At 48.8% G+C, this 27,298-nt stretch overlaps 1 protein-coding gene across 3 annotated transcripts in view; it reads right to left on the bottom strand.

The window, feature by feature from the left end:
• The window catches only part of LOC105490530 (RIMS binding protein 2), a 404,804-nt gene extending 377,711 nt beyond the window's left edge, over positions 1–27,093 (bottom strand). For all 3 annotated transcript variants that reach the window (XM_071070782.1, XM_071070781.1, XM_071070784.1), the window contains exon 1: positions 27,075–27,093. The gene's annotated coding sequence lies outside the window, so the exon portion shown is untranslated. The remainder of the gene's footprint in view (positions 1–27,074) is intronic.
• Between the last annotated feature and the right edge of the window lie 205 nt (positions 27,094–27,298).

The following is a 27,298-nucleotide window of genomic DNA, read 5'->3' as shown; positions in this document are numbered from 1 at the left end:
GCCAAATAGTTTTCCAAAGTGACTGCACCATTTTTCACTCCCACCAGCAGGGTAGGAGGCTCCTGGCATCCCCACATTCCCACAGCCACAGAGTCCCCACCTTCCGCCCATTTCCCAGTTCCGGGTGCAAAGTCCTAAGGTCAAGCCCGCCTGCCACCAACAGGAAGTCATGCCGTGGGGCAGCAGTGCAGGAGCAGAACGAGGAGTGGGAGCTGAAGGGCAAGACTGGAAGCCAAGCAGAAGCAGGAAGCAAAGTAGGAATCAGAAGTGAAGCAGGAACAGGAAGCAAAGGAGCAGGAAGTAAAGCAGGAATAGGAAGCAAAGCAGCAGGAAGTAAAGCAGGAGCAGGAAGTGAGGCAGGAACAAGAAGCAGAAGCAGGAACCAAATGAGCAGGAAGTGAGGCAGGAACAGGAAGTAAACCAGAAGCAGGAAGGGAATGAGCAGAAGTGAGGCAGGAGCAGGAAGCAAAGGAGCAGGAAGTAAACTGGGAAAGGAAAGCAGAGCAGGAAGCACAACAGGAACAGGAAGTAAAGCAGGAGCAGAAACTAAAGGGGGAAAAGGAAGTAAAGCAGGAGCAGGAAATGAGGCAGGAACAGGAAGTAAAGCAGAAGCAGGAAGTGAGGCAGGAATAGAAAGGAAAGCAGGTGCAGGAAATGAGGCAGGAACAGGAAGTAAAGCAGGAGCAGGAAGTGAGGCAGGAATAGGAAGTAAAGCATGAACCAGAGGGAAGCAGGGCAATAGCTCCTCCCTCCCATTCATCCTTGCAGCCTCCTCTAGCCTACCAGTGGCCAGTCCAGCAGGGAGACTCTGGCAAGGCAAGAATGAGGCTCCCAAGCACCAGGCCAGCCCCAGAAAATGGGTGCAGCAGGAGCTTGATGTTGAAAGTCACTAGCTTCCAAGCAGCACGTGCATGGAAACTCCAGGGCCACCAGAAGGAAAAGCAAGGTCCCTGCTTCCTGCCCTTGAGAAAGCAGCCTTGGTGTGTGTTGAGTGACAGCTGATGTCACTCAACACACACCAAGACAGAGCCCAGTGCCTGCCGTGTGCCAGGAGCCGTCCTAAATACCTCCAGTATTTTAATTCAGCTATCCCCAAAAATGCAACACCATGGGGTGTATGTCACGGTCACCCCCCTTTCACAGATGAAGAGACTGAGGTATAGAGCTAAACAAGGCTCCGAGTCACTCCAGGGTTGGGATTATGACGAGGCAGGTGAGGCGCCTTGGCCCAGAATTTGAGAAGGCACCCTGCTCAGGGGTCCGCCTGTACATGCACTGCCACTGGCACCTCACTCCCCTCACCCCAAGCCCAGCACTAGGCCACACAGCTAGTGAGTGGCAGACACTGAATTTAAATGGCAGCAGTCCAGCTGCAGGCTCTCCTGCTCAGAACCACTACATGAAGCGCATCAAATACCTCAAGTTTAAGAAAGTCCAGTACATGGCACAAAAATATACACATGCACGAGCTCACTAAATGCAGCCAGATTCCATCATCTGAATGTGAGTTACCCATTTCAGTAACAGCCTTGGCCAGCATTTAACCCCAGGACAGCTTCCTTCTGGCACCTAACCTGCGGCTGGGATGGCTTCCTCCTCTTCACCCCTCACCCTCCCTCATTTATTAGGGAGACTGGTTTTAAAAGTTGGCTCAAAGGTAAATTAAAACTCAGACAGTAACTTCAGAAGTTTTGTTTTTAATTATCCATGCTTTATTTTCCACCACCAACACCATCTCCATGGATAAAGTGGGTTCCAAACTACCGATGTATGAGTCAACATGACCCAAGTAAGACGGAGGACTGTGGTCTCAACACACATGGTCAGGTCAACAGCAAGCCCAGTTTGATTTTTCGATTGAAATGCCAGGTTTTGAAATAATCCTTGCAAAGACTGGATTTGTTCCTAACAGGCCTTGGATTGGCCTCCAATGATCCACTAACTTGTTATTCACCAGGAAAGGCAATTTCTCTCTCCCCAAAATAGTTCATTTGGTCATGAATGTATCTATACCCATATGTACCTCCATACCTATATTCATATTTACATCCAAATTTATTTCCATAGCCACATCTGTATCTATACCTATATGTACGTCCATACCTATATTCATATTTACCTCCAAATTTATTTCCATAGCCACATCTGTATCTATACCTATATGTACGTCCATACCTATATTCATATTTACATCCAAATTTATTTCCATAGCCACATCTGTATCTATACCTATATGTACCTCCATACCTATATTCATATTTACATCCAAATTTATTTCCATAGCCACATCTGTATCTATACCTATATGTACCTCCATACCTATATTCATATTTACATCCAAATTTATTTCCATAGCCACATCTGTATCTATACCTATATATACGTCCATACCTATATTCATATTTACCTCCAAATTTATTTCCATAGCCACATCTGTATCTATACCTGTATTCATATCCATATCTGTATCTATACCCATATCTATGTCCATATCCGTATCTATATCCATATCTATGCCTCAGGAGGCTGAGGCAGGAAAATTAAATCAAACTAAGATGAGTTTCATAGGCTAGAACCATCTAGGAACATTTAACAGACAAGAGCTCAGGAAGCAATAAGCTTTGAGTAAACGGTGCCAATTCTGCCTCAGCAGCCCTGAAAACCTCCTGCCCCCTTTGTTTCCCCCAAAAGGGCGATGGTCGTCAAATAAACATACGGACTTGAGTCTTTGGGGGTTTTTTGTTTGTCTCATTTTGTTTTGTTGTGAGACGGAGTCTCGCTCGTTGTCAGGCTGGAGTGCAGTGGTGCGATCTCAGCTCACTGCAACCTCCGCCTCCCGGGTTCAAGCGATTTTCCTGCCTCAGCTTCCTGAGTAGCTGAGGCTATAGGCGCCGCCACCACGCCCGGCTAATTTTTATACTTTTAGCAGAGACGGTGTTTCACCACATTGGTCAGGCTGGTCTCGATCTCTTGACCTGGCGATCTGCCTGCCTCGGCCTCCCAAAGCGCTAGGATTACAGGAGTGAGCCACCGCACCCGGCCCTTCTTTGAGTTTTAATGCCATATAAGCTGTGGATGTTATAGGATTTCTTATTTCCCTGGGCAGTAACTGGTCCTCTATTGAGACCCAAACACCCTCTTCAGAGGGAACTACGAGGTCAACAAGCACAATCCCCACATGTGCGGTGAAGTCTCCAAACGTCCACTCTGGAGGAGGAGATGACAAGGCAGGAAGTCTGTCATTTCCTACTCGGGTGGGCCCTTCTGGAGACGGTCAGCTCTGCCCCCTCTGCGATTCCAGTCAGCAGCCTAGCATGGCACCCTGGGAGGACCGCAGGAACTAGCAAATCCAATATTCTGCTTACAAATGGGGAGATAGAGGCCCCAAGAAGAAAGCTAAGAAGTACCATCATCAAAGGTAAGGTGATGGGAAGCTGCCCCGTGCCTCAGTGTTCCACTATGACACGGAAGACACGGCGGTTATAACTGCCACTTACCACTGATTGGTTTCTTGTTTGTTTTTTTGAGACAGAGTCTGTCACCCAGGCTGAAGTACAGTGGTGCGATCTCAGCTCACTGCAAGCTCCGCCTCCCGGGTTTACAACATTCTCCTGCCTCAGCCTCCCAAGTAGCTGGGACTACAGGCGCCGCCACCTCGCTCGGCTAGTTTTTTGTATTTTTTAGTAGAGACGGGGTTTCACCGTGTTAGCCAGGATGGTCTTGATCACTGATTGTTAAACTCAACTTCATTTCTTTTCATTTTTTGCCTTTGCCATGATAGATTTTATATCTCATCACAACTGTGTGGCGATGTGGTTTCTATGTGTGTTCCCTCCAAATCTCATGTTGAAATGTGGTCCCCAGTGTTGGGGTGGGGCCTGATGGGAGGTGTTGGATCATGGGGTGGATTCCTCATGAATGGCCTGGCACTCACTCTCCCTTTGGTGATGAGTGAGTTCCTGCTCTGAGATGACGACTCAGATAACTCCATGCTGTGGTGCTAGCACCTGAGAGACACATGACCGAGAGATCTGCCCCCACGTATGAATCTAGATGGGTGGGGCTGGCCTGCTGCTTCTCTTCAAGAACCAGTAGAGGCTGACTCTGCCGAGAGGGCAGCACCCCAGGGTCAAGGAAACCACCGGCAGAGGGGACCAGCAGGGGTCACCAAAGACCCCAGAACAAGAGAAACCTTTCTCTATTTGCCACATCCAGTGAGTTCAACAGAAGCCTCCGGTTTCAGCCAGGGGTCCCCAGGGAAGCAGAGTAAGAGGACACAGGTAGATGTGGAAGTGGACATGAGCATGGGAATGGATGAATATGGATATGGATATTGATATAGAGAGAGGTATGGATATGGACATGAATATGGGTATAGATACAGATATGAATATGGGTCTAGATGGATATGGATACAGACATGGGTACAGATTTAGGCATAGATATGGATATAGATACGGATATGGACATAGATATGGGTATAGATACAGATATGGATATGAATACAGACACAGATACAGATGTGGCTATGGAAATAAATTTGGATGTAAATATGAATATAGGTATGGAGGTACATATAGGTATAGATACAGATGTGGCTATGGAAATAAATTTTGGATGTAAATATGAATATAGGTATGGAGGTACATATAGGTATAGATACAGATATGGCTATGAATATAGATACAGATATGGAAATGGATATGGGTATACATACAGAGGTGACTATGGGTATATATATAGATACGGACTTGGAAATGGATGTGGGTGTAGATATGGATGTGGGTGTAGATATGGATGTGGCTGTAGATAATGGATACAGATGTAGGCACGGATGTGGATGGAGGTATGGATGAGGGTGAGATATGGATGAGGATATAGATATGGATGTGGATGTAGATATGGATGAGGGTGTAGATACGGATGAGGGTAGATGTGGATGTGGGTGTAAGCATGGATGTGGGTGTAGATATGGATGAGGGTGTAGATATGGATGTGGGTGTAGATATGGATGTGGGTGTAGATATTGAAATAGGTGTAGATATGGATGTGGATATAGATATGGGTGTGGGTGTAGATATGGACGTGGGTGTAGATATGAATGTGGGTGTAGATATGGATATGGATATAGATATGGGTGTGGGTGTGGATGTGAGTGTAGGCATGGATGTGAGTATAGATATGGATACGGGTGTAGATGTGGATGCGGTGTACATGTGGATGAGGGTGTAGATATGGATGTGGGTGTAGATATGAATGTGGGTGTAGATATGGATGTGGATATAGATATGGATGTGGGTGTGGGTGTGGATGTGGATGTGAGTGTAGGCATGGATGTGGGTGTAGATATGGATGTAGGTGTAGATATGGATGAGGGTGTAGATGTGGATGCGGGTGTAGATGTGGATGAGGGTGTAGATATGAATGTGGGTATAGATATGGATGTGGGTGTGGATGTGAGTGTAGATATGGAGGTGGGTGTAGATATGGATGTAGGTGTAGATATGGATGAGGGTGTAGATGTGGATGTGGGTGTAAGCATGGATGTGGGTGTAGATATGGATGAGGGTGTAGATGTGGATGAGGGTGTAGATATGAATGTGGGTATAGATATGGATGTGGGTGTGGGTGTGGATGTGAGTGTAGATATGGATGTGGGTGTAGCTATGGATGTGGGTGTAGATGTGGATGAGGGTGTAGATATGAATGTGGGTGTAGATAGGATGTGGACGTAGGCATAGATGCACACATAGGCACAGATGTGGACGTAGGCATGGATACAGATGTAGATATGTATGTACATGTAGGCATGAATGTGGATGGAGGCATGGACATGGATGGAGATATGGATATGGAAGTATCCATGGATATATGTATGGATATGGGTATACAAATGTAGATGTGGATCCAGATATGAGATTTCTTTTTACAATTGGCTCGTGTGATTGGAAGCTGTCAAGTCTGAAATCTGCAGGACAGGCCAACGGGCTGGAAACCCAGGCTGAGGCTAAAGTCTTGGGGCAGAATGTCTCCTTCCTTCAGCTGACTGGGTGAGGCCCACTCACGCTGCGGAGGGCGATCGCCCTTACTAAAAGTCAGGTGATGGGACACATCCACCATGTCTATAGAATACCTTCCCGGGAGCACCGAGATTCGCGTGTGTTTACATAATTGGGTGACATGACCTAGCCAAGCTGATGCCTAAAGCCAACCACCACAGCCCACACAACCACCGCAGCCCTGCCGAGTGAGCCCAGCCCTGTCTCTTTACCCCTCTTCCCTGGCCCCAGTATTGCCTGCTGTGGGGAGCAAAAACCACAACCAGCCTGTGAGGGGCTGAGCAGAAAGCTGACAGAGGCCCCTGGTCCGGCCCCTGCTAAAGCCTCAGCCCGGAGCAAGGTGCAGCTTAGAGGGGAGTGACGTGGAAAGCGACACTGAGAGCTCAGCTCATTGCCTGGGACCGCATTGGCAGAGGTTCCTTACCTAAAAATACTTGTGAGCCACCCCCTTTCGGTGTAGGGCAGGGAAGTGGGTCCCACTGAAGAAGGCTGAAAGGACAAGGGGAGATGTGGTTATTGCAGTGAAAGTCTCCTGGGTCCAACACCCCCTCCCAGTTCACACTCATTCCCTTTAGAGGGACTGAGTCACCCCCCCAGACACCCCCGAGATACGGGAATAAAGTGGTTGTATCAGAAAAGGAGATCTCTCCAGCGACGGGGGATCTCTCAGTGTGACTTCTTGGAGTCAAGGTTTTCTGGAAGCTGAGAGTGTGTCTGCCCCTCCAGGTCCGCCCTCCACCCCAGGAGGACCCCGTGGACGTGGTGCCCCGGCTCCACCACCCCAGGAGAAGAGGTGGGTGTTTGTGGTTTCCTGCTCCACCCCTGCAGGCCAGATCTAAGGGCGGCTGCACCTCCTACTCCCTCGGCAGCTCCTCGTGTCCTCCCCTGTCCTCGGCCCTACTCTATGGGCCTCCGGGGACCACTCCCTCTCTGGTCCCTGCAGGCTTGGGCGAGGCGACCGCTTCCCACTTTGCTGGTCCCAGGACACATCCCATCCATGGGAGTCCCCTTAACCTTGACCTCTGGAAACAGCCCCATCACTTTCTCTCCATTCACCCATGTCAGGAATGTTGAATTCCTTTGCTAGTAACACAGAAAGCCTCAATTGGATCCTGCCGTTGCGCCGCCTAAAGCCCAGCGACAGCTTCCCATGGCGCTTAGAATAGAATTTAAAGCCCAACAGGCTCTGCCCAAGCTTCCACCTCCCTCCCAGCCTCCTCCCCTCACCGCACCACCAAGGGCCACCTCCTTTTGTCTCCTCTGATGTCCCATCAGTGCCACGCGTGGACTCGTTTTTGCTGTTTCTGGGACAGTGGTGCCATTCTCCTCCCATGACTGACTCTGGCGTGCAGTCCCTAATCTGCCCATCACCCCCAAGCACTGTCCATGGCACCCTGTTGATTTCCTCCAACCATCTAACACGACCTGAAACAACCTCTTCCGCCCACCACGTCTCATCTGTGCCCCCCTGCCTGGAACGGAGCTGCAGGAAAGCAGCGATGTTTGTCTGGAGATGGGCACTGTGGTGGGCGCTCGCCCCACACGTGGGTGTCCATTGATGGGTGGGCATCCCCCCGAGGCCTCGGAGCAGCAGACGCCCCTCCCTGAGACTGGTTGGGCCTGCACCACAAGCAGCACCCAGGTCCCACAGGTCCCTCTCCACACACAGCTCAGTGCAGGCCATGAGCAGGTGGCCTCATCCATGCTGCCGACCACCTGCCTGGCATGGCATTTGGTAAACAGCAGGTGGATGTTGGTGTAGATATGCCACCTCACATTGCTAGATTGGGCAGAGCCCCGCTAGAGCCCATCCGGCTGCAGACACAAACCCAGGGCCCAGCAGATGGTGCTGTCTGCTAGGACAAGGCTGGAGAGTGGTTGCTCCATCCAGTCAGTTTCCCGCGCCTGGACGTCTGCATCATCCCCTGGACAGCTGTGCAGAATCAGCCCTCTGCAGGCATTGGAGGGCCAGGGACAGGAGGCTAACCCTCCACGGTGGGGTCCAGGCTGCCCTGCACAACATCCTGCGAGGCAAGTTCCGCGCTGCCACCACGGGCAGCCACGGCCCCGCCGCTGAGCTCTGGGGACAGCCGCGGGGCAGGAGCAGGAGTTTCTGTCTCACTTTGTCTTTATTTCAGCGCCCACCCTCTGGTTGTGGGTTCCCTGTTCGCTGGTGCAGGTCTATGAGGAGGAAACACGCAGAAACCAAAAGATGACATCAGGGTGTCTCGGGCCACTTCCTTCCACCACAGCTCTGCCTGGAGTGCTGGCCCCGGCGCAGGTGGATACACAGAACCAGCGCCTCCCTCCTGGAGCTTTCTTGAGGGGACCAGTGAGGGTGAACAAGGAAGTGGATAGAGAACTCCCCGCAGCATAAGTGCAGTGGGGACATTTGTGGCAGGGAGTGCCTGGGGGGGTGGTCGGGGAAGACTGCCCCAAGGAGGTACCATCTGAGCAAGACCCAAAATTGTAAGAAAGAAGTAGCACGCAGAGCTCCGAGGGCAGGGCACGCCGGGCTGGAGGCCCTGCAGTGGGGACAAGCTCGGCAGCTTGGAGGACCAGAGAGAAATCCAGGTGGGTATTGGCCAAGGTGGGGGTGTGAGAAGGAGGGCCGAGGATAGCTGGGGTCACACAGCACCAAGTTGTACCAACCCAGGCACAGTTAACCATTCATTTTAAGAGCACGTGAATCCCACATGCTTGACCCAAGGAATTGCTGGAAAGGTGCTGACAGACCCAAAGGATGTAGAGTTCAATGCCAAAGGGTGTGGCAGTCACCCCTCAGAGGCTCAGAGCGAGTGGCAGGGCAACCGACTCCCCTGCATTTCCATCCACAGTGCACTAAATGCCACTGAACTATCTGCTTTGGAGTAGTTAAGATTGTTAACTTTTGTTATGTGAGCTTCACCATGGAATAAATGTGTGTGTTTTCATCCACAGCTCCTGCCTCATAACTCACACAGCCCTGGTTATAGCCTTTTGTTATCACGTTGGGGCAATTTCAAAGCAGGCCTCAGGAAGCAGAATCTCAAGACCCCTAACCTGACTGTGGGTCAGAAGATCCTCATTCCAGGGCAGGTTCTGCCCCATCACCTGGAGGAAGAAATGCTGCCGAGAAGCTGAGAAGAGTCTGGGCCGGGCACGGTGGCTCACGCCTGTAATCCCAACACTGTGGGAGGCCAAGGCGGACAGATCGCCTGAAGTCAGGAGTTCGAGGCCAGCCTGGCCAACATGGCAAAACCCATCTGTACTAAAAATACAAAAATTAGTCGGGCATGGTGGCAGGCGCCTGTAATCCCAGCTGCTGGGGGTGCTGAGCCAGGAGAATTGCTTGAACCTGGGAGGCAGAGGTTGCAGTGAGCCGAGATCGCACCACTGCGCTCCAGCCTGGGTAAAAAAGTGAGGCTCCATCTCAAAAAAAAAAAAAAAGAAGAAGAAGAATCTGGACAGACAAGCCCTGCTGGGTTTACACCACACCCTGTTTGTCCAGTGGCATTTCTACATGATTGTCAATCATTCCTGTCCAATGATGTCTCCATCAAAGGCCCAAGAGGACAGGGTTCAGGGAGCTTTCAGAAAGCTGGGCATGCGGAGGCTCCTGGAGGGGCTGCCCAGAAAGGGCATGGCAGCTCCGCGCCCCTTCCCCACACCTCGCCTGTGCATCTCTTCATATGTATTCTTCGCAATATTACTTATAATAAACCAGGAAGCGTGTTTCCCTGAGTCCTGTGAGCCACTCTAACAAATTAATCAAACACAAAGAGGGGGTTACGGGAACCCCAACATCAAGAAGTTTGTTAGAAGGCCCAGATTTGCAGTTCATGTCTGGAGTTGTGATGGGGCGGTGTCTTAGGGACTGAGCCCTCACCCTGTATGATCAGACACTATCTCTAGGTAGAGGGGTCAGAATGGAATTGGAGGACCCCCCCATTGGTGTCCGCTACAGGACTGTTGCTCACTTGATGGTGGGGAGAAGCCGCAACTCTGCATTTGCTCACAGGAGTCTGCTGTGTTGATGTCGTGGTGTTGAAGTTGATGATGTCATGACATTGATGATGTCGTGTTAATTATGTCATGGTGCTAATGAGGTTGTGGTGCTGATGGTGTGTTGTTGATGTCATGGTGTTAATGATGTCATGGTGTTGAGGTGGTACTAATGATGTCATGCTGTTGATGACATCGTTGTTGATGTGTTGGTAGTGTCATGGTGTTAATGACGTGGTGTTGATGATGTCGTGGTGTTAGTAATGCGGTGTTGATTATATCATGGTGTTGATGATGTCATGGTGCTGATGTGGTGTTAATGACACAGTGTTGATATCGAGATGTTGATAATATCATGTTGATGATGTCATAGTGTTAGTGATGTCATGGTGGTAGTAATGTCATGGTGTCGATGCCACGGTGTGGATGTGATGGTGTTGATGATGTCACAGTGTTCATGATGTCATGATGTTGATGTGGTGTTAATGATGCATTGTTCTTCATGCCACAGTATTGATGATGTCATGGTGTTCATGATGTCCTGGTCTTGATGTGTTGATGGTGTCATGGTGTTGATGATGTTGTAGTGTTGATGTCACGGTATTGATGGCATGGTATTGATGATGTCATGGTCTTGATGTTGTGATGATGTCACTGCATTGATGATGTCATGGTGTTAATGATGTCACAGTGTTGATGTCATGGTGTTGGTGTGGTGTTGCTGTCGTGGTGTTAATGATGTCATGTTGATGTCATGGTGTTGATGATGTTGTGGTATTAATGATGCATTGTTGATGACATGGTGTTGATGATGTCATGATGTTGACAGTGTCAGGGTATTAATGATGCAGTGTTGATAATGTCATGGTCTTGATGTGTTGATGATGTCATGGTATTGATGATGTCATGTAATGATGTGGTATAGATGATGCCATGGTGTAGATGATGTCATGGTGTTAATGATGTCATGGTGTTGATAGTGTCATGGTGTTAATGATGCAGCATTATGTCATGGTCTTGATGTTATGTTTATAATGTCATAGTGTTGATGATGTCATGGTGTTGATGATGTCATGTGTTGATGATGTCATGATGTTGTGTTGATGATGTCACTGCATTGCTGTATTGATGGCATGGTTTGATGATGTCATGGTCTTGATATCACGGTGTTGATGTCATGGTGCTGATGTCATGGTGTTAATGATGCAGTGTAGATAATGATGCAGTGTCGATGATGCAGTGTGGATGATGTCATTGGGGTTAAGGATGTCATGGTTTTGATGATGTCATGGTGCTGATGTCATGGTGTTGATGATGTCATGGTGTTGATGTTGAGGTGTTGATGATGTCATGGAGTGGATGATGTCAGGGAATTGATGATGTTATTGTGTTGATGCTGTCACGGTGTTCATGATGTGATGGTGTTGATGTTGCAGTGTTGATGATGTCATAGTGTTGGTGATGCCATGGTGCTGATGTTGTGGTGTTGATGATGTCACAGTATTTACGACGTCATGGTGATCATGATGTGTTCATGTCACTGTGTTGATGTCATGGTGTTGATAATGTCATGGTGTTAATGATGTGGTGTTAATGATGTCATGTTAATGATGTGGTGTTGATGTTGTGGTGCTGATGATGTCATAGTGTTGATGATGTCATGGTGTTAATGCCGTGTTGATGTCATGTGTTGATTGTATCATGGTGTTGATGATGTGGTGTTGATGATGTCATGGTGATGTCATGGTGTTGATGATGTGGTGTTAATGTGGTGTTAATGATGTGGTGTTAATGATGTCATGGTGTTGATGTTGAGGTGTTGATGTCATGGTGTTGATGGTGTCATGGTGCTGATGATGTAGTGGTGTTAATGATGCAATGCTGATTATATCATGGTGTTGATGATGTCATCGTGTTCATGATGTCATGGTGTGCTAGTATAGTGGGAGCAGCTTGAAGTCATTCAGCCATCAAAAGGGATGAAGCCCTGACCCATGTTCCAACATTGATGGAGCTTGCAAGCACGACACCAAGGGAAAGAAGGCAGGCATGTAAGGCCACATACTGTATGGCTGGATATGTCCAGAAGAGGCAAATCCACAGAGGCAGAAAGTGGATTCATGTGGGGAGGAAATGGAGAGTGACTACTAATGGCAACAGGGTTTGTTTCTGATGTGATGAATGTGTTTTGAAGCTAGACAGAAATGGTAGCTGCATGCCATTGGGAATGCACTAAATGCCACTGAATTGCACAGTTTCGAGTAGTTAATAACATTGTTAATGTATGTTATGTGAGCTTCACCATGGAATAAAATAATAAATGTATGTATGATAGACAAGACCTCAGAGTCAGGTCGAAAACAGAAAGCACACATCAAGTGTTTACTATTTGCACTATTGAACATGCTGACCATGACCTCATTTAATCCTCACTCCGTAAGGGAGAATTATTAATATTGCTAACTCTGACTGATGGACAAGGAAACCGAGGCACAGAAAGTGGAAGTGATTCAGGCAGGGACACAGTGGACAGCAAGGGTTCAAGCCCAAGTAGTATTTCTTAAAGAGGTCACCAACTTGCATAAGCTTCAGGCCTTACAATGCCAGTTTCAGATTAACAACATCACCACCACTCATCATCGCCATCATCATCACCACCTCCACCATCACTACCATTATCACCACCACCACCACAATCACCACCATCACCATTATCATATCATCATTGCCATCACTATCATCATCACCATCACCATTGTCATCATCACCACCACCATCACCATTATCACCATCTTCACCATCACCATCATAATCACCATCACCATCATCATCACCGTCACTATCCTTACTATCACAATCATCACCATCATCATCATTACTACCATCATCACCATTATCACCATCACTATCATTACCATCACCATCATCACCATTACTGTCATCATCACCATCACCATTATTGCCATCATCACCATCACCATAATCCTTGCCATCATCATCACCATCACCGTCCCTATCATCACCACCATTATCACCATCACATGCCAGTAGTGAGATGTAAAACAAATGAAATTATCACACATTGCTGATGGAAGCTTGGAAAGAGAGAGAGAGAAAAGAAAGAGAGTGGAAAGAACAAAGGGAGGAAGAGAAGGAAAGAAGAAGGGAGTGAAAGAATTGGGGGATTGGGGGGAGAAGAGGAAATAGGAGAGGACTGGAGGGAGGGAAGGGAAGGGAAAAAAACCTAGGAGGTGACTTGGGCCCTTTGGCCCTCAAATCCCTAGGGGCAAAGGGCTCTCAGATGTGGGGCAGGGTTGGGAGGAGGAGTGCTGCAGGGATGGCTCCCTCACCCAGCAGCCAGAAAGTCCTGAGTGCTCAGGACAGCCCAAGAATGATATACAGGGTGGGCCCAACCTCCTATGGCCCCTGCACCTCCCTCCCAGCAGGACACTGCAACTCTCCATCCACTCCTCCCCACTACCAAAAGAACACAAAAATAGGAGGATGGACTGCTGGTGGTCGGTGGTCCACAAACAGATGGCCTCATTTCAACTCCATCCTCAGCCTGGATCCTGCCTGGGTATGAATCCACCTGGCCCAGTAAGCCAGGCCAGGTACAGGAGGGGCACCCAGGCTTGTCTGCAGGCAACACCAGCAGCACTACCACTCTGTGATCAGCTTGGGGCATCCTGCCCTTAGGATCAAACACTAGTGTCAGGGGTGTCCTCATCAGAGTGAGTCTGCCTTTCATGAATGTGGGATATAGCCATGCCTGCAGGGTTATACTCCCAGGGGGTGGGCACTCTTGGGCACCAGATGTTTATGGCTGAGGGAACAAATTAGTGATGCTAACTAAATACACAGAACTTTATGGCAATGTCTTAATATTTTAAGAACAAAAAAGCATTCTTAGTTTAAAAGTAGGTTTTGATTTAAGGTTAATAGTACATTCGTAAATCCTTGCTGAAATCAGTAGTAACAAAGGAAAACAACACTAATAGCCTGTCAGAAGCTGATCAACAGCCTCTGTAATAAAGCACAGAAGACCTCTCTTCTTAGCTCTGTTAACCGACGTAAACAAGAATCGTATTTAAGGTGTGCACGTTCCTTCTCTTGCTTTTGGAGGACGCCCTACTCTGTAACTGAGTGGTCTCTAATAAACGATTTTAACTTTACTATACTCTGCCAGTCACCTGGAATTGTTTCTCACCCAACATCCAAGAACCTACTCTTGGGGTCTAGGACAAGCCCCTTATTCCAGTGACTCTAGGAAGGGGTTAAAAAATGGGAAAAAAAAAAAAAAAAAGGACTTGCCTTTCAAGATGCCTACTCGGTCCTTCTCCAAGTTTCCTTTCCTTCCTTTCATTCATGTTCTAAAGCCTTTTAATAAACTTTCACTCCTGTTCCGAAACTGGCTTCGGTCTCTCTTTCTGCCTTATGCCACTCAGTCGAATTCTTTCTTCTGAGGAGGCAAGAACTGAGACTGCTGCAGACCCCCACGGACATGAATTCACCACCAGGAACATTTTGGTGCCATGATTCCAACACGTATTTTGGTGTTGAATGACTCGGATCCGTTCCTGGTGGTAAGACACCTCTATGCCTCGCCTTCTTCAGCTAGAGATGCTCCACCCCTGTACACGATCTTCTTCTCCCCTTTGCTCTCCTGTTTACTAACCAACGCCCAGAACAACTCCCCTCAGCTGTAAGTGACTCTGTTGATCTCTCAGTTGACCCTGATGGGTGGCTCGCAGGGGTGGGAAGAACCTTGGGGTCTGCCCCGAGTAGAACTTGAGGCACCAATGACACCCTGGAGACAGAAGATTTCTGCGGGTGGTGGGGCTAAAGCATAAAGCCATGCAATGTCTGGGGTTTCCTCTGCTTTCTCAACTAAAATCAGCTCTTTCCCAAGAACCCACAGTGCCTAGTCTCCCGTTTTCTCTGTGTGTGTTCTGCCCATGGGACTTTCTAAACAATCCCTGGTATATTCGTGTGTCCATGGCTCTTACTGCATTTGTGTGGCACCAAAGACATGGGCTCCCTTGTGGATCCCCCCTGAGATTTATATTTGTTCTCACCCTACCAGCTCAGATGACCTCCCACCCTTCCCCCGTCTGCGGCCGCACTGCCAGGGCAGATACTCACTGGAACCCCAGCCCTTCCGGCTCCTTATGACCTACCATGTGCTTTCCATTTCTGTAAAAAGAAAACAAAAATGAGGCCGGGCACATGAGGCTCACGCCTGCAATCCCAGCACTTTGGGAGGCCGAGGCAGGTGGATCACCTGAGGTCAGGAGTTTGAGACCAGTCTGGCCAACATGATGAAACCCCATCTCTACTAAAAACACAAAAATTAGCCAGGCATGATGGTGCACGCCTGTAGTCCCAGCTACTCTGGAGGCTGAGGGGGAAGGATTGCTTCAACCTGGGATGTTAAGGCTGCAGTGAGCAAGATTGCGCCACTGAACTCCAAGCCTGGGTGACAGAGCAAGACCATCTCAAAAAAAAAAAAAAGAAAAAATGAAAAAAGGAGGCTCTACCCCAAGGTTCTTTCTTCACCTTGGGAATTCTCCACAACTCCCATGGGAGCAGGGCTGGGAGGCAGTGCAAAAGAGTCCTGAAGCCGGATAACAGGTGGGGATTCCAGCACTGCCATTCTCTAATGGAATGCTCGGCTGGATGCTTGACCCTGGAGAAATTCTTTCTCTGAAGTTTTTCTTAGTGGAGAGGGAGAAAATAAAAAAAAATATGCGTATGTATATTTTGTTAAATGTAAGGTAATAATGGCTATTAAGTTTCAACTATTTGTAAGAAGATGAGAGTTAAAAGACAGTCAGGGAGACAAGCACAGAGGGCAGGACCTGGCCCGGATTAGATGCTCAGTAAACACTCATCTTCTTCTTTCCGGGTTTCCCCACTTCCCTCTAGTTTATTAGATCTTAGACCTGATATGAGAAGGGGCAGTGAGTGTTCATCAGATTGGGTTTTTCCCAAGCTTCAGTGATCACCATACATTTTCCATGACTTTCTATTCATCCCATCTATATCATTCATCATTTGAATACTTTGGGCTTAATTAAACACATTGACTCACTTTTCTTTTTTACTTAAATGTATTTTAAAGGAAGCCTCATATCTCAACCAAAAATGGAAAACTAATATATCCATTGCCATTAATAAAAGGTAACCATAACAATATAGTAAAGTAAATAAAACAGTATCATCAAACTGCAGCTAGCTTGTACAGCCAGTTGAAGGCGTCACACTTGAGGCCCACTTCTGCCTTTTCGTCTTTCAAACAAGGAGTTTGGAAAGTTTAGAGATTGATTGGCACCCAAAGGAGATTCCCTTGTTGATTTAATTATTAGAAAAATAGGTAATTAAAAAGTGAATAACTTCACTATGGATTCAATGTCATATCTGTTATAAAAAATATTTAAAACTTAAAAATAGGCAAAAACAAACTACTAAGTGTGCCTCTGAGGTTGGCTTTGTATTGACTGAACTATATTACAACTGTAGAATAGAAGTTCATGTAGAGAATGCAGCAGTGCTCATGATTCTTATCTGAGAACAACACAAAGCTTCCTCTATGGTAATGTAATCAATGTTGTTCACTATAGATGCAATTGATGCCCATGCCTAAGGAAAGATGATCCCAAGTATTATACCTTATTGTCCTGTAGGATGTTACCCAAGTTTGCATCTATTATCAAATTCATGTCAGCCTGCCTTTGTTCTTCACATTGTCCTTTGAACCAGCCTTGACATCTGCTATGGTCTGAAGCTGTCTCCCCAGATTCGTGTGTTGGAAATGTAATCCCCAGCACAACATTGTCAGGAGGTGGGGCCTTTGGAGGTGTTTGGGTCATGGGAGCTCCACCCACATAAATGGATTAGTGCCTCTGTAATCTGGGGTTTTCAGGAGTGGGTTCACTCTCTCTTGCCCTTTCACCTTCTGCCACGTGAGGACACAGCAAGAAAGCCCTTGTCAGATGCCAGCATCCTGATCTTGACTTTCAGCCTCCAGAACTGTGAGAAACAAGTTTCTATTCTTGATAAATTGCTCAGCCTCAGGTATTCTGTTCTAACAGCACAAAGTGGACTAAGACAACATCTTACAGGTTCCCTCGTTCATTATGAGTTAAATACAACATTTTACAGGTTCCCTCGTTCACTGATGAGTTAAATACAACATCTTACAGGTTCCCTCGTTCATTGATGAGTTAAATACAACATCTTACCAGTTCCTCTGTTCACTGATGAGTTAAATACAATCCTTTACATGTGCTTATTTTATATTTATAGAAGAGTTGTTTTCCACCTTTTGAAAATTACATTTTAGCATCTCATTGTACTGAAAATCATCTCCTATGCTGGTTAGGGTCTCCTACCAACCTTATTAATTTCCTATGCTGGTTAGGGTCTCCTACCAACCCAGAAGGGGTCAGTGCCTTCTCTGAGGCTGCACAGCAGTGGATGCTAAACCTGAGACTACAAGCCAAGTCCCTGATTTGTTCGTGTTTCTTGTGGCCATCTGCCTCCCCTTAATGGCTGCCCAAACCTACCTCTCTGGAAGTGAGGGTCCCCTCTCACTTTTCTGGAGGTAAAAATGTATTACTATCCTCTCGCCTCTACCCTGGCAACCCACGCTCCTCCTTATTGCTTCCCTAATTCCCAGATAACACCCAAATACAGCCTTCCTTCTCTGCACTCTCCTTGCCTCCCTGAACCAGAACACCTGTCTCTTAAACTTAACCATGGTCCCACACTCCTCTCTGAACACTCCCCGCCATGACCTACACACCCAACACATTCTGGCCGCTGCCCTTCTCTCTACCTCAGTCCTACCAATCTCCCCAGCTCACCACACTCTGCACCCAACCCTTTGCTCTGTCCCTTAAACTGCCAAGTTGCTCCTGCTCCACGGCCTCCGCCCTCACAGGTCCCGCAGCCAGGGGTCTTCTCCCCACTCCTCCACCTTCTTCACATGCCATTCTCCCTTTGGTTGGCCTCTCCCTGACCACTGTGGTGAGCACCCCTACCTCTACCACCTCCCGGCCACTCTATCCCAATACTGTGTTCCCAATTCTTCACAATCTTTCTCTTGCTCTGATTTCAGAGCTGTATGGGGGTTTTGGCTGGCTGGTTTACTGTCGATCTCCTGCACTAGAACCTAAGCTCTGTTGAGCAAGTTCCCTGTTTGGCTTGCTCAGGGCACCTAGAGCCAGACCTCGTGCAGAGCAGGTGCTGATGAATATTTGCTGAATGGCTGCACACTGCCTTAGCTGGTAGCAGCCCCTGGATCTCTGAAAAGGCTCACAATATCAGACAGGGCGACACACGCTGCCTCTGCTGCTGACTCTGGTACCTGGGCTCTTTCCTTCAAGCAATATCTATTTCATGCCCAGCACAGCTCTAGGTGCTGAGAAAATTGGACTTGGTTACATACAGTGGCTGTGGTGAGGAAAGAAAGGGGTTCGTGCCGTGGAGACCAGCAGGTAAGAGAAGGTATGCTCTCAGCCCAGCATCCTCAGCTGACTTGGGCCACCAGTCTCACATCATCCCCCTTTGTTTCACTGACTATCTAAGTCCACTTTGCATTGCTCTAAAGGAATACTTGAGGCTAGGTAATATATAGAGAAAAGAGGTTATTTGACTCATTATTCTGCAGGCTGAACAAGAAGCATGTGCCAACATTTGGTGAGGCCTTGGGCTCCTTCCACTCATGAAAAAAGGGGAAGGGGAGCAGGAGTAGCACATGGAGCGGGAGATAGGGGAGGCGGAGGGGGGAGGGGGAGGACATTGTCAGGCTTTTTAACAATCGCCCTTGCAGGGACCCATAGAGTGAGAACTCACTCATCACAAGACAGCGAGGGGGAAAATATTCAAACGTATCACCAACCACTTCCTGAATATGGGCCTCCAAGACACAGGAGGTTCAGGACCCAGCGTGAGAGCAAGGACACACAGCCTTCCAGAGGGGACTCCCAGTGAGGCCACCCCACACTGGGGGATTTCAAGTCATCTGGGAAAGATCTGGGGAAAGATAAGGTGACTATTCCAGCCACCTCCAGTCATGGAGAGGAAGGCAGGTGGACGCAGAAAGACAGAGGACAAGGTAAAAGTGTTGGGGGCGCTCATATGGAAATTCAACAACTGTGACTTTGGGAGGCTGAGACGGGTGGATCACGAGGTCAGGAGATCGAGACCATCCTGGCTAACACGGTGAAACCCCGTCTCTACTAAAAAATACAAAAAACTAGCCGGGCGCGGTGGCGGGCGCCTATAGTCCCAGCTACTCGGGAGGCTGAGGCAGGAGAATGGCGTGAACCCGGGAGGCGGAGCTTGCAGTGAGCTGAGATCCGGCCACTGCACTCCAGCCTGGGCGACAGAGCGAGACTCCGTCTCAAAAAAAAAAAAAAAAAAAAAAAAAAAAAAAAACAACTGTGATATTTTTAACCAGTTCCTATTGTTTTTGTTTGTTGTTTGTTTGTTTGTTTTGAGACAGGGTCTCGCTGTGTTACCCAGGCTGGAATATAGTAGCGTGATCTCAGCTCACTGCAGCCTCCAACTCCTGGGTTCAAACGATCCTCCCACTTCAGCCTCCCAATTAGCTACCATGCCCAGCTAATTTTTTTTATTTTTTGTACAGATGAAGTCTCACTATGTTGCCCAGGCTGGTCTTGAACTCCTAGCCTCAAACGATTCTCCTGCCTTGGCCTCTCAAAGTACTGGGACTGCAGGCACAAGCCCTGCACCTGGCCACCAGTCCCTATTATAAAAAGGAAAAAATACACACACACACACACACACACACACAAAAGCACATAAATACTACAGCAAAGAAAGGGGGCTGGATTTTCAGATAACTTACCTGTAGCTCTGAGGACAACCTGGTTCCCCAGGGATTCATTAAGTCCTTCTTACATGGCTGCTGAGTCTTCCCCATCAACAAGCCCGGCAACCTCCCGAAAGAAAGGATTCCCCAGCCTGGAGAGGGCCCCCATCCACTGGCAATTATTTGTTTCTTGCTCAGAGGAAACTATGTCTAGTTCCCTGCTGACGCAGCCTCGGGAAGCCAACACGTCACCGAGAACCCTGAATCGGCCCTCTCAGAGGCCGGGGAGACGGTGGGGCTGGCAGGGCTACTGTTTTGAATTCATATCCATTGACTGTGTCCCCTGAGCTAAACCTGCATTCACCGCACCGATTCAAGACAGCCCCATCCATTCACCAGGCTCTGTGTCATCAATGTCACCCCTATGACGTGCCAACATCAGGGATCCCCTACTCAGAGCTCAGGAAGACCGTCCTAGGGTATTTTTTTTTTTAAACACAACAAGAGACAAATAACAAGAAGTCCGGTGGTAGTGACAGACCTAAGAGCGTTCTGTCCGTCTCAGGCCCCACAACGCGTACCGCTGCCCGGGAGTTCGTTCTTAGGTTTTTAGGTCTTTAAAGAGGTTGTGAAGAGGAGAGTATTCCGGATGCTTTCTAAACTGACAGACTTTTTAATTAACATAACACCGTGATATTATCACATCCAACAAAACACCAATCCCTTACTATCTTCTAATACCTAGTCCATAATAAATGTATCTGCTTATCTCAAAGAAAAATTTCAGTTGGTTTTGTTCAAATCAGAATCTCAACCAGGTTTAGGTAGCCTTTGGTATTTCTCTTAAGTCTCTCTTCTCTTTCTCTCTTTTATTATTATTTTTTTACAGATGCATTAACCTTAATCAATCAGGAATATATCAAAAGAGCAAGCAGGCCGGGCGCAGTGGCTCATGCCTGTGATCCCAGCGCTTTGGGAGGCCAAGGCAGGTGGATCACTCAAGCCCCGGGGTTTCAAAACCAGCCTGGGCAACCCAGTAAGACGCCCATCTCTACAAGAAAATACAAATACAAAAATTAGCCAGGCATGGTGGTGCACACCTGTGATCCCAGCTACTCAGGGGTCTGAAGCAAGAGGATCATTTGAGCCTGGGTGGTCAAGGCTGCAGTGAGCTGTGATTGCACTAGTGCACTACAGCCTGGGTGGGACAGAGATTCTGTCTTTAAAAAAAAAGAAAAGAAAAGCAAGCAGGCAGGATATTAAATGAAGGAGCCAGTTTAGCCAGGCAAGGGGCCCCAGGACACAGCACATCGCTTCTGCATTGCAGACTTGCAGTCTGTCTCTTGGAAGCTCAGAGCTCTCCATGCATCTTGCTTAAGACCAGTGGTCAATGACGATCAATCCCACCTGCAGCCAGGAGACGGGCGATTACACGACTCTGCCGGGGGATCCAGACTTCCTTTAGGGTATTTTCCCAAATGTCCTCCCTAGCAGTAAGGCCAGATATCACCAGAGGAGGCGAAGAAACGAGTAAGAAAATACACTGTGTCCAACAGACTGACCCGTGCCCCCAGGGGTGTTGCCATGGTTCGGGTTTTACAGTTTTTGATAGGTTTTCTTCAAAAACCCAAATATCAAGATGAGCGTGGCTCATCCTATTAAAAGGGAATACGTTAATCATTCTGTGATTTCAGAGAAGAAAAAGAACTCACGTAACCCACACAAGAGCCAGGCCCCATGTGAACCAGGCTGTACGTGGCCCACATAGAAAGAAATACTATTATTCATGAACCAAAGGTGATAAAAAGCAATTCCTGCTTTAGTGGTGCTTCTTGGAAAAGCTTTTAGGGTGTCTAATTCATAGTCCATAGCAATACTTTCTTTTAAAAAAATCTACTTTTATTTATTTATTTATTTTTGAGATGGAGTCTCACTCTGTCGCCCAGGCTAGCAAGCAGTAGGACAGTCTCGGCTCACTGCAGCCTCCACCTCCCTGGTTGAAGCGATTCTCCTGCCTCAGCCTCCCGAGTCGCTGGGATTACAGGTACTTGCCACCATACCAGGCTAATTTTTGTATTTTTAGTAGAGGTGGGGATTCACCATGTTGGCCAAGCTGGTCTCAAACTCCTGACCTCCAGCGATCCACCCACCTCGGCCGCCCAAATCGATGGGATTACAGGTGTGAGCCAATGCGCCTGGCCTTCTACTTTTTATTTTGGAATGATTTTAGATTTACAGGGAAGTTGCAGCAGTAACTTCTAACATCTCCTTCCCTTTCATCCTCGGTTCTTCCGCACTTTGCAATCTGTTCTGTTGCTTTTCTCTCACTAACTCCCTACCCGGCCCACCTATCCCCCAAAACATACTCTTCCTGGCACCCAGTTTCTATGAGTTTCAGTCCCTCCTTCTGGGTTTCCTCCCCTTGTTCAGTTTATTTATTTCACAGCCCACCTGAGTTTCTCTGGCATTTTGTAGTTTTTTCTCCACTTCACCCATTTCACTCTAATTTCCCCACCAAGAAATGTGCTGGAGCAAGCTGGGCCCACCAGAGCCCTCTCCCCCTTCTCACAGCTCTCTGCTTACTTTCTCCACTCCGCCCATTCCCCTGACTCCGTTCTGCATGAAAAAAGGGAACCCGGGGGAAGGACCACATTCTCCTTAGAGGGTGGAGGAAGCACACAGTGTGAAAACCTCCAGTGTAAGAGGCACGAGCGATGGTGGAGGGCGATGGTGGAGGGCACTGGAATCATCTTCACAAGTCGCACCTGCTGCCCTGAGGAGCCCGGCCCCAAAGGCTCGGGCTGGAGTCAACCAAGCCAGGGCGGTCATCCCAACTGCACCCTGCGGCCGCCCCCGGCCACCAGGAGAGGAGCTCTGCAGGGCAGTCAGCGCCCGCAGAGGGGGAGAACACCCGCACAGCTGGCACCCCTCTGCTGAGAGGCTGCCCAAAATACCCCGCTCACGACTGCGTTCCAAGCTAACTGCTGAAGCCGAAAGTTCTGACGGGCAGCTGTGGGCGTGCATGAAGCCTGAGTCATCAGCTCAGAGCCGCTGTGGCGGAGCGGAGGCATCCGCTCTGGGCACTGGCTTCCCAGCTGGAAGGAGGCACCTCCCAGCAAGTCGCCTTGAGCCAAGAACCCTGGAGCTCCCTCCCAGTCGCCAGGGTTCCAGGCCAGGCGTTTTCATTTATCCATGGTCTTCACCACGACCTGCGTCAGGCACCTCTTCCTTATAAAACCATCCGTGGGTCCAAAGACAGTTCTGTTAGTCTCTCTCCGACAATACCCCGAAACACCTCTCACCTCCATGTGTGCGGATCTGCTGTAATATTGGCCCTCACTTTGTAATAACAGCAAACATTACTGCCGGGGTCAGAGCGAAAGTTCATCCTCCTGTTATTTTATTTAACGCTCAGTGAATCAAGCTGCACTGAGATCCCATTGTTTAAACAGGAAGCAGCAGTGCAGGGGACGATGCGCCTGCCCAGAGCTGCGGGGCTAGAAAAGGCTGGAGCTGTGGTCAGAACAGGCTTTTGTCTCCATGAGAGCGCTCCTGGCCAGCTGCTGGCTTCTGGCCCCAGCCGGCTTTCCTGTTACTGCTCTGCTGCGCTGTGGCTGGTTTTGCTTACACTCACAGTGCCGCTCTAAAAACCTCAGTAGCACAGAGTTCTCCTTCTGGACTAAAGTAAATACCTAGCAAGCAGCCAGAGCTGAAATATTCACGCAAACTGCATTTCGCCACATCTCCTGAGTGTATCCTGTGTGTCAAGCAACACACTAAGCTCTGTACGTGTAGAATTTTTTCTTTTCCTGTTAGATATGGGGTCTCACTGTCCTGCCCAGGCTGGAGGGCAGTGGCTATTGACACATATGAACATAGTGCACTGCAGCCTCGAACTTCAAGGCTCAAGTGACCAACCTCAGCCTCCCCAGCAGGCAGGACTCCGGGCACGCGCCACCACTCCCGGCTTCCATGTACAGTCTTATTAAATACTTCCTGTGGCCCGAAGATGTGAGACTGTTATCGACCTGTTTTATGGAGGAGGAAACTCAGGCTTAGGATCATTAAATAAGTTGCCCACAGTCACACAGCGTGGGAGCCAGGCTCTCAGCCAGCAGAGCTATCTTCATGCATGATTCCACCTCCTCCCTTACCTTCAGACCCAGCTGGGTCCTGGGGGGCTGAGGACCCCTGCCTGGCATCACACTAAGGGTCAACACCGGCGCAGGTGCACCCACAGCCTGAGCAGCCCGTGCCTCTCCCAGGGTACACCTGCTTAGGAAAAGGCCCGACAGACACTCCACGCCCCGGCACTAACTCCCCGTGTTGGAGAGCAGAACACGCAGTGACGGGCCACAGGCCAGGTGGGGACACACACTTATGTGGATAGGCACATATAGGTTTCTGTTTGTTTTTAAAATGAAATGGATATTTTGAAAAGCCAAACAAAATCTCATCATATGCAGTTTCTCTTGAACGTCTGATGCCCAGCAGCCCTTGGCTCTTATTTGTACATGGCAACAGCTATAGCCCCAAAGCAGCCTCCTGCCACCCAGAGCTGCCAGTCCTCAACTGCCTGCATCCCCGCTCCCTGACCCACATGCTGAGGTACTTGTCATGTACCGTAGGCTGGCACTGCTGCTCCTGCCCAGTAAAGAAAGGTCTCTCTCTGTGCCCATGCTCTTTGCTTCTGGTGGGGAAATGAAACACAGAACCTCCTGGCTTCTGGGACATCCCCTCCCTGGCTGGCCGCTCCTCCCCTCCTAACTTGGGAGCATCAGGGGCCCAGGGCTCAGTCCTGCCCCTTGTCTTCCCCCTGTCACTCACCAGCCTGGTGCTCCTGTCATTCATTCTGTGGCCCTCTCCCCAGAGCCAGTGCTGAGTGTCCAAATGCTTCCCCCATATCCACTTGCATATCTGATCACAGCCTAGACCTAACTGAGCTCCCAGGCCAGGCCCAGTGGCTCACACCTGTAATCCCAGCACTTTGGGAGGCTGAGGCAGGAGGACTGTTTGAGCCCAGGAGTTAGAGACCAGCCTGGGCAACACAGCAAGACCCCATTTCCATAAAAAATTTAGAAATTAGCCAGGTGTGGTGGTGTGCACCTGTAGTCCCAGATACTTGGGAGGCTGAGGGAGGAAGATTGTTTAAGCCCATGAGTTTGAGGCTGCAGTGAGCTGTGATCATGCCACTGCACTCCAGCCTGGGCAACAGAGCAAGACCTCATCTCAAAACAAAACAAAAAAAACCAAACAACTGAACTCCTGAAACTCTTAGCCCTCCCCTAACACTTGCCCCTCCTCTGTCTGCTTTCCTCCTTGAAGACCATCCTTCCAGCTCCCCAGGCCAGTCTTCCTTGCCTCCTCTCCTTCTCAGACCCCAACACCAATCCATCTGCAAATCCTCATTTCTGTTAATAACATTGCTGACACATAACTCATATACCATTCAACTCAATGGTTCTTAGTGTATTTACAGACTTGTGGAACCATTACCATTAATTTTAGAATCTTTTCATTACCCCATAAAGACTCCCCATACCCTTTAACAGCCCAGCCAAAGGGCTTTTGACTCAAACCTCAAAGTATATTGATAAAGTGTCTAACCTCTTTTGCCCTAACTTCAGCTGTCACTCTAAGTCCCCACCACCTCCTGTCTAGATGGCCTTAGGAACCTCATAATCGCTCTTCCTTTTTCTTTTCTTTGCTTCTTTGAGGAGGATGGGGACAGGGTCTCACTGTGCTGCCCAGGCTGGAATGCAGTGGTGCGATCTCAGCTCACTGCAGCTTTGACTTCCTAGGTTCAGGTAATCCTCCTGCCTTAGCCTTCTGAGTAGCTGGGACAACAGGCATACACCACCACACCCAGCTAATTTTCTAATTTTTCACTATGTTGTCCAGGCTGGTTTTGAACTCCTGGGCTCAAGCGCTCCTCCCACCTCAGACTCCCAAAGTGCTGGGGTTACAGGTGTGAGCCACTGTACCTGGCTTGGTCTTCTTCTTTCTATCTTTGTCCCCCTTTTGACACATCTACCCACAGGAGTCAGCACATGCCTTTAACACATAAGTGTTGTCAACTCTACATATATGATCTTCCAGTCACTCCCATTTTTGTCGGAGTCAAAGTCCATATGATGGCCCCCTAGAGCCTGAGTGATCTGGCCCCCCACCCACTCACCCAAGCACACACGCCCCGTGGTCTCTCTCCCTCCTGTCCGGTCACTGCAGCGACACAAGCCTCCTTGCAGTTGCTTGGACACACCGGGCCCATGCCCACCTCAGGACCTTTGCATGTGCCTCTTCCTCAGCCTGGAAAGTTCCTTTCCCAGAAATCCAAGGGGATCACATGCTTACCTGTCACTGGTCATCATCTAAATATCACCTTTCATAAGAGCTTCCTGAATGCCCTCTACAGGGATGTCCAATCTCCACACTTTATCTCCTCGGAGATTTATTTTTCTCCAAAATTTTTATCACCACCCAGCACAGATACATTTGACTTAACCATGTATTGGTTTCCTGTCTCCCTCCTCTAGATTACACCTCGTCGGGGCAGTGATTTTACCGGGACCATTCACAGCTGGATCTTGGCACATAGAATCTTCCCTGGCATGCAGTCAGTGTTCTAGAAATATGTGAAGAACAAAAGAGCTGCCTGTTTCATGAAAAAAGTAGGAGAGTAAGCCGGGCACAGTGGCTCACACCCATAATCCCAGCACTTTGGGAGGCCGAGGCAGCAGGATTGCTTAAGCCCAGGAGTTCAAGATCAGCCTGGGCAACATGGTGAAACCCCATCTCTACAAAAAATACAAAACTTAGCCAAGTGTGATGCTGGGCACCTGTAATCCCAGCGACTTGGGAGGCTGAGGTGGGAGGATCACTTGAACACGGGAGGCAGAGGTGCAGTGAGCCGAGACTGCACCACTGCACTCCAGCCTGGGTGACACAGCGAGGCTCTATCTCAAAACACAAGGGGTGCTGGAGGAGCATGCATACTCCTTTGTGGAAGGGCGGGATGTTGCTGTGTGTTTCCCAAGTCAAAGAATCCCACCTAGAATGCACGCCGAAGCAAATCATAGCATCTGTGAGGGATCTGAGCTTATGATTCCTGCATTAGAAGCTCAGAAAGAAACAGAAAACTCCAACCTGTGTAGAGCCTGGAGTGAGTCACGGGAGCAAGGGTCTCCTACCTTCTTTCCCCGCCCGGAGCAGCAGGGGCCCTGCCCCATGCAGAGCCACAGAGGCAGGGCGCCGCCTCACCCTCCTCCACCAGCGACTCCTGCAGCCTGGGCTCCTGTCTTCTGGCGGGTGCCCACCAGAGCAGCTCGGGATCCCAAATGTCTCAGAATCTTCCCTCTAGCAGAGCTACTCCTACAAACCTATCCCAGCTGGGGCAGGGAGGAGACAGGAGATG

Source organism: Macaca nemestrina, chromosome 10 (genome assembly GCF_043159975.1).
Source record: "Macaca nemestrina isolate mMacNem1 chromosome 10, mMacNem.hap1, whole genome shotgun sequence".
NCBI lineage: Eukaryota > Metazoa > Chordata > Mammalia > Primates > Cercopithecidae > Macaca > Macaca nemestrina.
The sequence above is the reverse complement of the archived record's forward strand: the minus strand, read 5'-3'. Positions and strand labels throughout refer to the sequence as shown.